Below are 13,164 nucleotides of genomic sequence, written 5' to 3'. Positions count from 1 at the left end.
TCCAGTTCTAAGCAGATAATATAAGATTATAAATATACAGTAGAGTCTCACTTATCCAACATAAACACTCCAGCAGAACACTGGATAAGCAAATATGTTGGATAGTAAGAAGGGATTAAGGAAAAGTCTATTAAAAATCAAATTACATTATGATTTTACAAGTTAAGCACCAAAACATCATGTTATACAACAAATTTGACAGAAAAAGTAGTTCAATGCGTGGTAATGCTATGTAGTAATTACTGTATTTACGAATTTAGCACCAAAACATCATAATGTTATATATCTCCGTATTACTCCCCTCCGAACATCTATCCTCTAGATTACCCCTTCCAAATGTCCCTGCCCATAGTGGAGTACTCCTCTGTCCCTCTCACTCCGGGTTTTATCTCTGTGTTCACGCGGCCTGCCCTTGCTTTATTGTTTTTTGATTTCTTGATGTTCTGTTTCTTATTATTTATTGTATTTTAAATGGTGCTATGATATGTTGTTTTTATATTTTATTATGTTGTATTGCTCTGGGCATGGCCCCATGTTAGCCGCCCCGAGTCCCCATTGGGGAGATAGTGGCGGGGTATAAATAAAGTTTTATTATTATTATTATTATAATGTATTGAAAACATTGACTACAAAAACATTGACTACTAAAAGGCCGACTGCGTTGGATAATCCGGAGCATTGGATAAACGAATGTCGAATAAGTGAGAGTCTACTGTACTATGAAATAATTACTGTGGTATAATAATACAGAACTATATAATCTCTAAACCCAGGACAGTAAATAAAGAGCAACACTCTGAAAGCAGGGAAATTGGGAATTCCAGAAAGGAAACAATCAGGGCCAGCTAACACTTACCAACAAAGGATTCTCCCAGGCAGGAAGCAAATAGGCTTTGAAGCTACAAGGCCACTAAATTGTAATCAAGGTGGCTAATTGCAGCATTCATACCTCCCACACCGAGACTATTAATTGCTATTCAAACTGGCCAACTAAGGATTCCGCAAGGTAGAAAGCGGCCAGGCTTGCAAGCAGCAAAGCTATTCAGTGCTATTCAACCTGGCCAACCAAGATTTCCCCTAGATAGAAAACCCCCAAGCTCTGAAGCCACGAGGCTACTCCATCCCATTCAACCTGGCCTAGCAAGGATGCCCTATGTAGAAAGTGGCCAGGCTTTTAAGCTGCAAGTCTATTCAGTGCAGTTCAAGCTGGCCAAACAAGGATTCTCTGACAAAGGAAGTAGCAGGCTTCAAAGCGGCTCTTTGATTGAGGGTGCTACTCCAGCTACTCCAGAAAACGGCCAGGCTTTGAGACTGCAAGGCTATTCACTGCTATTCCACCTGATCAACAAAGGATTCCCATAAGCCACAGCAACGCGTGGCCGGTCAAAGCTAGTAGTATTATATAGCGAGTCCTTGGTATCTGCTGCAGTTTGTTTCCAGGACCCCTTGTGGATACCTTAATCCATTGATTTTTTTGTATGTCAGTCACTTCTGGTGTGAGAGAATCTGCCGTCTACAAAGACGTTGCCCAGTGGTTGCCCGGATGTATTACCATCCTGTGGGAGGCTTCTCTCATTTCCCGCATGGGAGGTTCAAACCACCGACCTTCAGGTCAGCAGTCCAGCCAGCACAAGGGATTTACTCATTGTAGCACCCATTGCGCCACCATGGATGCTCAAGTCCCGTTATATACAAAATGGTTGCTTTTGAGAATGTGGGTATGGGGGGATATCTTCAAGCCTTGAATGGAGGAATATGTGGATACACAATCTGTGGATACAGAGAACTGAATGTACTGTAACTAACTACAGTAAAGTCTTGCCTATCCAACATAAACGGGCAAGCAGAATGTTGGATAAGCGAAATTGTTGGATAATAAGGAGGGATTAAGGAAAAACCTATTACATGTCAAATTACATTATGATTTTACAAATAAAGCACTAAAACATCATTTTTTACAACAAATCGACAGAAAAAGCAGTTCAATACACCGTAACGCTATGTAGTAATTACTTTGTTTACGACTTTAGCACCAAAACATCGCAATGTATTGAAAATACTGACTACAAAAACATTGACTTCTAAAAGGCAGAGTGTGTTGAATAATGCAGAATGTTGGATAAGTGAAGGTTGGATAAACGAGACTCTACTGTAGATGCAATGGCTTTTCTCTTTCTAGTGTTGAGAAAATCATCTAGGCATCTGCTGACTGACAAAGGTTACCCTGCTTTGTTTTTATAAAGGAAATAGATCACTGCGGAAGATGAGGTTTGTAGAACTAGGTGAAAGTTCATATATCCGGTATTTGTCATAGTCATCAAGTTTGTCAAGCTTCTCTTTCATGTTTGAAAGAGAGGATTTTCAGTATTTTTCCCAGTCTTTTTTTACCCTTCTGAACGACTGGACTGGCATTGCAATGAGACAGAATTCCTCTGCTTGTTTTGGCATTTTTTAGGATGTAGAACTGGAGAAAGAGGGGCAGTGGAAGAAAGTAAAAGCAATTTGAAAATCATCTCTCTGGGAGACAGAAATCGGATCCTGCTCAACTGAGTTATTTTTGACCACATATGTATTTGTTCAGACCAAGATGCTAATACAAACATTTGTTTTGTATTGTGGGGGCTAATATCTCAGAGAGAAAGAGATTTCTCTTTTCCAGTATTACTTTTTCGGTGGCTGAGAAATACATCTCAGATAGATAGATAGATAGATAGATAGATGAGCAGGATTGGCTTCTGTTCACAAAATTGTCTCTGTAAAATTTTAACATCAGATATACAGAAATATCAGTTGTCTGCTTTTGCCTCCTCCTACAGATCCATTCTGATTTTGAATTATGTCTTGAAAATAATCCTTTGAATACAAATATCTAAAACTAATGGTTCATGAATTGAGAACAGCATTATTAAAATGTAGGTTTCAGTAAAGAGGTAGATATTAAGTATGGCATTATGGTCTATATTGTTGTTTTTGGACACATTTTCTATTTTGAGGAGCCTGCTTAGACCAGAATGTTTGCAGCCAGGACAAGAAACATTTTCCAGTTACACTGGTTCCAGGACAGTGGTTCTCAACCTGGGGTCCCCAGATGGTTATGGCCTACAACTCCCAGAAATCCCAGCCAGTTTACCAGTTGTTAGGATTTTTGGGGAGTTGAAGGCCAAAACATCTGTGGATTCACAAGTTGAGAACCACTGATCTAGTCTCATCAGAACATTTCTCCCTTCCTGCATCATATACAAATGCACCCACTTGGAAGATATAAAGAACCTTTAATCTTGGACCCATTTATATAGAACAACTCCAAATAAAGCTGTGAACTTTTCACGTGATATTAGTTGGTAGACCTTCTAGATCACGACCCGTCCTGACACTAAAACAATATAAATGTTGATGCTCATTTCTACTTCCAGCTGGTATCAGTTTAGTTAAGTCTTTATCTTTTTATAGAACACTAAAAATCAAAGAAGCACCTGGTTTACTTTACAGGTCTTGCTTGGGTATCAAATTGTGATCAGGTCAGTTTTTCAGTCTCTACCCATTTTCCATCCACAGACTATACAACGCACTTGATGGATGCAAAGCAGAAGATTGGAGGCAGATCTTTGTACTTTTTTCTATTCACAATCACAGCAGAGAGGCTACTATTTCATAGAATCGTAGAGTTGGAAGAGACCTTGTGGACCATCCAGTCCAACCCCCTGCCAAAAAGCAGGAAAATCGTATTCAAAGCACATCCAACAGATTATTTAAAATTAATGAGACACTTTGTTTAGAATAAACAATACAGCCTCAACAGATTTAAGAAAAATCAACACATGGTGGAGCTGACCTTGTTGAAATTAGTAAATATGGGTTGCTTTGGCTGGATCTACACTGCCATATAAAATTTATATTATCTGCTTTGAACTGAATTATATGGCAATGTATACTAATATAATCCAGTTCAAAGCAGATACGTAATGTAGATTATCTGCTTTGATAATCTGGATTTTATGGCAGTGCATTTTGGAAAGGCATGACCTTTTAGAGAACATAACCTTTTGGAAAACCAGAATCTCCATAGTCTTATGGAGAAAAATGGCATTCACAACCATTTGAAAATCATAACCTTTTGTAGAAAATGATCTTCTAGAGAAGAGCCAAAAACTCGTTTTGAGCAAAATCTTATCTTCAGTATATAACCACATGTACTTATGCAAGGCAATTTGGCTTTCATTTCTTAGACTGATAATCTTGTCTGATCTGCTAAGAACAGAGATTATGCCAATGCACAAAAACAGCAGTTCTTCAGAAGTGTTCTTTTCAGTGCCCAAAAACATCTACTCTCATAAAACATCTTACTCTCAAGAGACAAAAAGTAGACTTGGTTAAAAGTAACATATCTGGTTTACTCACGGGTATGCTGAATACTTCATGTATTCAGCATACAGGCCCATAACTAGTCAATCCAGTTACAGGTAAGATTTGTGCAGATAACACAGGACATCTTTCTTATAACAGTCCAAAGTCTCATGGTGTCTCTTGAAGTCTGTGCTCTAATGAAGTCTAAAGTCTAAAATGTAATCTGAGCTCAGAGTAGTCCCAGATCTGATCATATGGTCTGCAGCCCCTCCCACAAACAAAAGAAACATAGAGTAAAGGGAAAGTTGCATACCAAAACATACATATACAATACAGTAAACTAACAGAATCATATACAAGCAAATTACTAGTGAAGGCTTGAAGAATGTTGCTACAGTAGAATCTCACTTATCCAACATAAACGGGCCAGCAGCACGTTGGATAAGCGAAAATGTTGGATAATAAGGAGGGATTAAAGAAAAGCCTATTAAACATCAAATCGCGTTATGATTTTATAAATTAAGCACCAAAACACCATGGTTTCCAACAAATCAACAGAAAAAGCAGTTTAATACAAGGTAACGTTATGTAATTACTGTATTTACAAATTTAGCATCAAAACATCGCAATTTATTGAAAACATTGACTACAAAAACACTGACTACTAAAAGACAGACTGCGTTGGATAATCCAGGACATTGGATAAGCGAGAGACTACTGTATTTACAACAGTGTAGAAGGGGGCTTAATTTAAAGATTAATTTGAATCTATAAGGAGACAAATTTTTCCTGTGATTTTCAGCAGGACAATATTATCAAGCCACACATTTGGGACTTAGTGATTCCATGAACATAACCAATCCAGGCCCCCTTAAGCACCTTCACAGTTACTTTTAATAGTAACTTTATCAAGTGAACCTTTATGAGTAGTTTTGTTTAGGAGTCAGTAGATGAAACAATGAATTACAGTATCTTAAAGTTCAAATTTCACAGAATACCAATGAAAATGAGAAAATAGAGCAGCATTCAAGATATGTTGATATTTAGGGCAACTGCGCTTACGGTCTGGTGGTAGTAAATCTTACTAACAGTAGTGCTGCCCAGTCTAGGATCTTCTCTTTTGTGACCAAAAAGAGACATGATGGAGTTAAACAAGAATACAGCCATGTTAGAATGGTAGAAATAAAGGCTAACATCGGCTCACTCTTTGGTTATAAGGCGATAGGAACTGGGAACAACGTTTGGTAACATGGTTTGGATATTTTTGCTCAGATAGGCCATATTTAGGAGCCAGGAAGCATTGTGGTATGATTGTTGGACTTCGATTCTAGAGAACATAGTTTGAATTCCCACTTGGCCTTGAAAACCCAATGGTTGACCTTGTGCAAGCGACACACTTTTAGTCTCAAAAAATCCCACAATAGGATTGCTTTAGAGTCACCATAACTCATGAATGATTTGGAGGCACACAACAACAAGACCATATTGGTAAAAGATCATACACAGTGCAAACTTAATACTGTATATTGCTACCATTTAGTGTAGCTTTTAAAAAAAAAATCTTTGCTAGATATTTACAACACCTCAGCATAAAAAGAAAATGGGCTGTCAAACGAGATGATAAATTTAACAGATATAATGATAGCTTTCTGCTCCCATATGCTAAAACTAGTAAATTTAGGGACAAATTGGGAAATGTATGCACTAGAAGTGCAACTGACCCTGAGCTATCACATCGTGCATATATGAGCAGCTCCCCTACTCCTGTTTGTTCAGTCCAAGGTTTTTGCTTGTCCCCCCCCCCCCCCATTAGTTTCCAGGGGACAGTATTTTCCTATTTTTGTACAGTAAAAAATGCAAAGCTCCATTGTTTATTCATTATGAGCGATCAAGCATACTCAAGAAACTATGAGACCAGCTGGTTATGCACTCACCCCATATGTTTACTCTAGTGAAAGGACAAATTTGAGACATAGGTTCACTGTCACTGATGGTCTTTCTTATGGACTAATCATAGCATAAGATACCATATGGCAGGCATTTTCCCCAAATTGCATATAAGGTGTAGCCCTTAACAGAACTGCAGCATTTGAAACTTGAATGAAACTGGACAGTCCCTAAACATTAAACAAACATAGATTGGTTTCATGGAAAGTGGAAGTCTATGAAGCTTTGATATACGATCCCTATATCAGCAGGGGGATATGTTCCCCGGGCTTCATGTGGATTTTTTTATTTTTTTTTGTTGTGTCAGAAGTGACTTGAGAACCTACTACAAGTTGCTTTTGGTGTGAGACAAGTCTACAGAGATGTTGCCTAGGGGATACCCGGATATGTTGCTAGTAGGCTTCTCTCATGTCCCTGCAAGCTGGAGCTGGCAGACAGAAGCTCACCTGTCTCACGGATTCGAAACGGCAACCTTCAGATCAGCAACCCAACCTTCACGTTAGCAGTTCACAACGGTTTAACCAATTGCGCCACTCCTGCAAAACAGGATAATACAGACTCTGTTGAAATGAAGGACTTCTGATCCCCAAATAACTTAGAGTTGCACTGGGAGATGTAGAAAAGGCCTTGACAGGACATATTTTGTCATTGGTGGATAAATGAAATTATGGATGCCAGATCTGCAGATATTGGGGTTATACTATACTTTTATTGTATTTTGTGTTCTGGTCTGTCCTGTCCCATTTTGGTGAATATATCAAGATATTTGTCAGATCAGTTATGGTTGTTATTGTTTCTTGGTACTGCATTCTGTATTTTAACTCATATGTGGTCATGTAACTGAAACAAATATTAACCAAAGAAATGTTTTGGCTGTATATCAGTGCCAATTCTTGCCTTTCAGAAAATATAATAGTGCCCTGTTGTTCAGAAAAGTGCATTTATCATCTGTTTATTTAAGAGACAATACCGAGCGTGTGAAAGCGATTACAAACACCAAATTTAATGCAGCGCAAAAGAACTTGGCTTCTTTGTTAGAGGGTTTTAATTTGTTTAGCTTTGCTTGCGGTGGCATACATCTGTTACCTTGAGGCTCAACCTCAGCTTTATGCTCTTACCACAATGTACACAGTGTCTGTAAGCCCTCTTTACGTATTGTTCATGATATAAATCTCAGCAGAACTGACTGGGCTTCATTGAAATTTAAATGCAAAATGCCAATTAGCACATTCACTCTTTGTGTATCTCTTGATTCTTTTCCTTGCATGACTACATCACAAGCTCCTGAACTTTCCTTTCTGCAAGGGATCCCTTGTTGGTACATCACATCCTATTCCAAATCTCAGCAATTGTCTTTTCAGGGGCAGATAAGGAATATCTGAATCCAACAGTTTATACTACACTTTGTGGGTTGTGGCAAATTGTTTTGAAGCTGATATTTTGGGACTCCAAACTAGAGTGTTGGGATATCCTAAATTGCACAAGTTAAACAAACAGGACACCACCAATCTGCCCTCTCCACCACCTTTTCCTTTTAGAAAAGAGAGGGCAAAGCAGGATGATGGGGAGGGAAACAGACAAAGGCAAGGTGAAAATTAAGCATTTTGTGTTTTTGCCTTCAAAGTATCTGCCAACTTATGATGACCTATAAACTTCATAGGATTTGGGTTGCTGTGAGTTTTCTGAGCTGTATGGCCATGTTTCAGAAGCATTTTTTCCAGACGTTTCACCCACATCTATAGCAGGCATTAGCATTAAATGGCCTTTCAGCTTTAAAATCTGGCTGCTTCTTGTCTGGGGGAATCCTTTGTTGGGGGTGTTAGCTGGCCCTGATTGTTTCATGTCTGGAATTGCCCTGTCTTCTGACTGTTGTTCTTTATTTACTGTCCTGATTTTAGAATTTTTTAAAATTATGGTAATAATAATAATAATAATTTTATTTTTATACCCCGCCCCATCTCCCCGAAGGGACTCGGGGCGGCTTACATGGGGCCAAGCCCAAACATCAGACAATATAAAAACATAGCAATAAAACAAGTCAATCGATAATAAAACAAATCATAAAACAAATAAGGTCACATACAATAAATATAATGATAAAATCTTGGGTTGGCTCCAAAAGGAACTGGGCCAAAAGTGCAAGTTGTGTCAGTACCATCAGGGAGAGGTAGATACCAGAGCTATAATTCCCATTAAAGTGCTGGGGAAGGCGTACACAAGGGACTATTAGCCAGATTTTGTTCATTTTAATTCATTTCCATCCTCCCAACAAAGGATTCCCCAGGCAGGAAGAAGCCAGACTTTGAAGCTGCAAGGCCATTTAATGCTAATCAAGGTGGCCAATTGAACTATTCATACTTGCCTCAAACAGACAAAAGTTTTTTCTCCCACCCTGAACTTTCCACAGATCTATAAACCCCATTGCCTAGCTTCTAACAAACCTCACAACCTCTGAGGATGCCTGCCATAGATGCACGCAAAATGTCAGGAGATAATGCATCTGAAATATACCATACACCCCAGAAAACTCACAGCAACCCAGTGATTCTGGCCACGAAAGCTTTCGACAACACATTCATGTGATTTTCCTATAAAAGGAATATTCAGAGTTAGTTTTGTCAATTTCTTTCTCTGAAATATAGCCTACACTACCTGGTTTTCCATTGTGGTTTCCATTTCAAGTACTAATCAGGGCGTACCATGCTAAGTTAAGATCTGGTGCCCTTAGGGTATTTAGTCGCCTTAAAATTAGGCATATGTATATATTTGAAAATTAGAAGTGGCCTCATGTAATGTAGACCTGTTTTGAAAAGACTGAGAACTGCTATTTTAGTACAAAGTTTTAAAAAGTACTGTATTTGAAGACTAGATAGACCAGAACAGCAATAGCTAACACTAGGGAAAGTGATACGTTGTCCAAGCTGGATTGCACCACTTACTCATGAAACTCTTTTCTCCTGAAATTAGTTTAAGAGTCTGCACTGGAGCACATGTAGTAACAACTCCGGGCTCTTCCAGACAGGCCCTTTATCCCAGGATCTGATCCCAGGTTTTCTGTTTATCTCAGATTATCAAGCAGTGGGCACTCATATAATTCAGGTTAAAGCAGAAATACTAGGATCAGATCCTGGGTTATAGGGCCTGTCTGGAAGGTCCCTCTCTCCCTCACTATCTTGCTCTCAGACATCCCTCTGTTAAGACAGGAAGACCAAATGGAAAATCACCTGGCTTTGCGTGACAACCAAGTGTACTTTGGAGAATTAATTATTGCTATCAGTGTTTAAGGGCCTCATCCAGATTAGTGGAATTCCGCCTTTCCTGCAGAAATGGGATGGGAAAGCAGTCTTGGTTTTTTTTTTCTTGATTCAACCACCTATGCCTTGTGAAAAAGCTCTTCTGGAGGGCTAGGAAACCCTAAAGATTAGCATAAGAGATGATGCAAGATGAAAGGGAAATCTGCCAAAATCCCCTCCTGGCACTCTTCTTCCTGCAGAGAGCCACTTCCAGATCCCTTCTGTGATGAGAAGGCGGCTTTCTACTCTTGGATTGGTCAGTTTGGATCAACCCTTTCCTCATTTAGGTGACCAGACTGCATTTTTCCCAGTTGTAAGATAGACTGAAGTGTAGGGCACTTCAGTATGTCTGTCGCAAACTGAGAAAGGTACTAAAAAGCAATTATGCAAAACCCTGGCTTTTTTTCCTTCTAAAGCTATTTAAAAATGACTCATCTGTTCTCGGTGTGCACTCTGGGCAGCACACATGAGCAATGAGTTACGTAAAGTCCTATGTGCCTTGACTGGTAGAACATGATGGATTTTGTATGAAAGCTCATTTCCTTGCCTTGGTTGTACGTGACTCCCCTTTGCTTCACTAAAGATGTACCTGCCAAACTTTAAAAAAAAAATAGAAAAAACATCTCTCTAGAATTGAGGTGTCTTTTTTGTAAAGAAAAAAGATGGAAACGGAGTACCATATCTCCTGATATATACATCAACCTCACGTGTATGTCGAGGATTGGTTTTGAGGACTTACGGATTTTTATATGACCCATGGATAAGTTAAGGGTCATTTCATCTAGAGGGGGAAGTGCCAGCGTTTCTCTGAAGGGTTTGGAAACCAAATTTCATTCGTGGTTCTTTTTTGGAATGTCTGCAATTTTTAGTTATAGCTGGACAAAAGCAGGATCCAAGTTTGGAATGCACACTATCTTTATCATGGAGGAACAATGTTTGAATATATATATATATATATACCCATGTATAAATTGATCTCATGTATAGGTTGAGAGCAGGTTATGGGGATTATGAATGATATGGATAATTCAGGGTTTGATAATTCACCAGAACTTCGTATTGCCCAAACATAAATCAAGGAACAATAAAAGCACTGCAGAGAAGTCAGCCATAGCAGAGCACTTGATGAACCAATCTTGGCACAGCGTATTATTTGAGAACACAGAAATGCTGGACCACTCTCACAACCACTATGCCACACTACACAGATAAGCCATTGAAATCCACAAGCATGTGGACAATTTCAACAGAAAGGAGGAAACCTTTAAAATGAACACAATCTGGCAACCAGTATTAAAAACTCTAAAATCAGAATAGTAAATAAAGAACAACATTAAGAAAACAGAGGAATTCCAGACAAAAAACAATCAGGGCCAGCCAAAACCTCCCAACAAAGGATTCCCCCAGGCTGGAAGCAAACAGACCTTGAAGCTGCAAGGCTATTCAGTGCCTATCAAGGTGGCCAATTGCAACATTCACACTTGCCTCAAACCCTCAAGAGTTCTTTTTCCCACCTTGGTCATTCCACAGATTTATAAACCCCACTTGCCTAGTTTCCAACAGACCTCACAACCTCTGAGGATGCCTGCCAAGAGATAATGCTTTTGGAACATGGCCATACAGCCCAGAAAACTCACAGCAACCCAATTCAGGAGAGGGGAAAGCACCAATGGCATCATTTACCCTCTCTGGCATTCAAAAAGGCCAGAAACAGTGCAGTGGAGGTGACTGGTACTTTTTATAGGTTCAGCTGATACAGACTGGGCTCTTACCTTTCACTGCTGTATTAAAATATGGCCATTGTTTCTTTTTTATCACTGTTAAGATATAGTACTTACATTGACCCATGGGTAAATCAGCCGAGGTTTTCTGAGTTGGTTTTTTTCACTAAAATTTCTAGGCTTATACATGAATATGTATAGGATGTACATCTTTGCTACAAAAGGAGCTACGGTAGAGTCTCGCTTATCCAACATTAATGGGCCGGCAGAACGTTGGATAAGCGAATATGTTGGATAATAAGGAGAGATTAAGGAAAAGCCTATTAAACATCAAATTAGGTTATGATTTTACAAATGAAGCACCAAAACATCATGTTATACAACAAATTTAACAGAAAAAGTAGTTCAATATGCAGTAATGCTATGTAGTAATTACTGTATTTACGAATTTAGCACCAAAATATCACGATATATTGCAAACATTGACTACAAAAATGTGTTGGATAATCCAGAACGGTGAATAAGTGAGTGTTGGATAAGTGAGACTCTACTGTATTTTTAAAAACCCCAAATAAAACGATCTCAAATACAGTAGAATCTCACCTATCCAACAGAAGTGAATAAGTGAGACTACTGTAAAACCCAAATAAAACATGGTTAGCACAGTGGGCCAAACCAACAGCTAAGGAAAAATCTTGCTGACCGGACGGTCAGCAGTTCAAGACGCGGGTTGGGGTGAGCTCCAGCTGTCAGCCCAGCTTCTGCTTACCTATCAGTGCGAAAACAGCAGTGTGAGTAGATAAATAGCTACCACTTCGGCCAGGAGGTAAAAAGGTGCCCTGAAGACATGCCAGCAATTTGATCAGGAAGGAGTCCATGGACTACGGGCTCCTCGGCATAGAAAAATTGGCCTCCGCATGGCCGAGTCGAGCACAGCCTCCAAGTGTCAGAGATGCAAAAACAGAAAAGCCTTGCCTCTGTCTATGTTAGTGGTTCTCAGCCTGTGGGTTCCCAGATGTTTTGGCCTTCAACTCCCAGAAATCCCAACAGCTGGTAAACTGGCTGGGGTTTCTGGGAGTTGTAGGTCAAAATACCTGGGGACCCACAGGCTGAGAACCACAGGTTTATGTACTGTCTGTCTTGTTAATTGTATATTGGCATTGAATATTTGCCAAATATATATATTCTGTAATCTGCTCTGAGTCCCCATTGGGAGATAGAATGGGATATAAATAAAGTATATTTATTAGCATAAACCATCCATTTGTACTATAGTTTTTCATAGACAAATATTCAAATTAAGTTCATGTTCCAGAAGTAAATAAAAAGACAGTGGTCGGTGAGGTTTGGTTCCAGGAGCCCGAATCCCGTTAAATACATTGGGAAGTATAATGTCCTTTTAAGGTTGGTAATCCCCATAACCTGCTCTCAACCTATACATGAGGTCAATTTATCTATGCTGCTAAAATGTCTTGAAGTATTTCCTTCAGACTTCTCAAGCAGAGGTAGGAATTATGTAGTCCTCCACTTCTTCTTGCACTGCAACTATCCTAGCTAATTCAGCTGGAGAGGAATGCTGGTGGCTGCAGTTCACAACATCTGGGGCACCAGAAACATCCTCATCATTGTTTGAAACTATTCTGAATTTACATGGGGAATTGTGTTATCCATTTTTATATCAATACAGTTTTCAATGTGATTGTGCTTTGTTGCTGTTGAGTGCCACCAAGTCAACTTCAACATATGATGGCCCTATGTATGAGAGACCTCCAAGCCATGCTTTTACTAACAGCCCTGCTCAGGTCTTGTCGACTCAGGAATGTGGCTTCCTTGGTTGACTCTATCCACCTTCTTCCTCT

At 39.3% G+C, this 13,164-nt stretch overlaps 1 protein-coding gene across 3 annotated transcripts in view; it reads left to right on the top strand.

The window, feature by feature from the left end:
• The window catches only part of mmd (monocyte to macrophage differentiation associated), a 65,088-nt gene that overhangs the window by 27,690 nt on the left and 24,234 nt on the right, over positions 1–13,164 (top strand). The gene's annotated exons all lie outside the window — the stretch shown is intronic.

Source organism: Anolis carolinensis, chromosome 2 (genome assembly GCF_035594765.1).
Source record: "Anolis carolinensis isolate JA03-04 chromosome 2, rAnoCar3.1.pri, whole genome shotgun sequence".
Lineage (NCBI taxonomy): Eukaryota > Metazoa > Chordata > Lepidosauria > Squamata > Dactyloidae > Anolis > Anolis carolinensis.
Note: the sequence above shows the minus strand (reverse complement) of the source record. Positions and strands in the feature narration are given on the sequence as shown.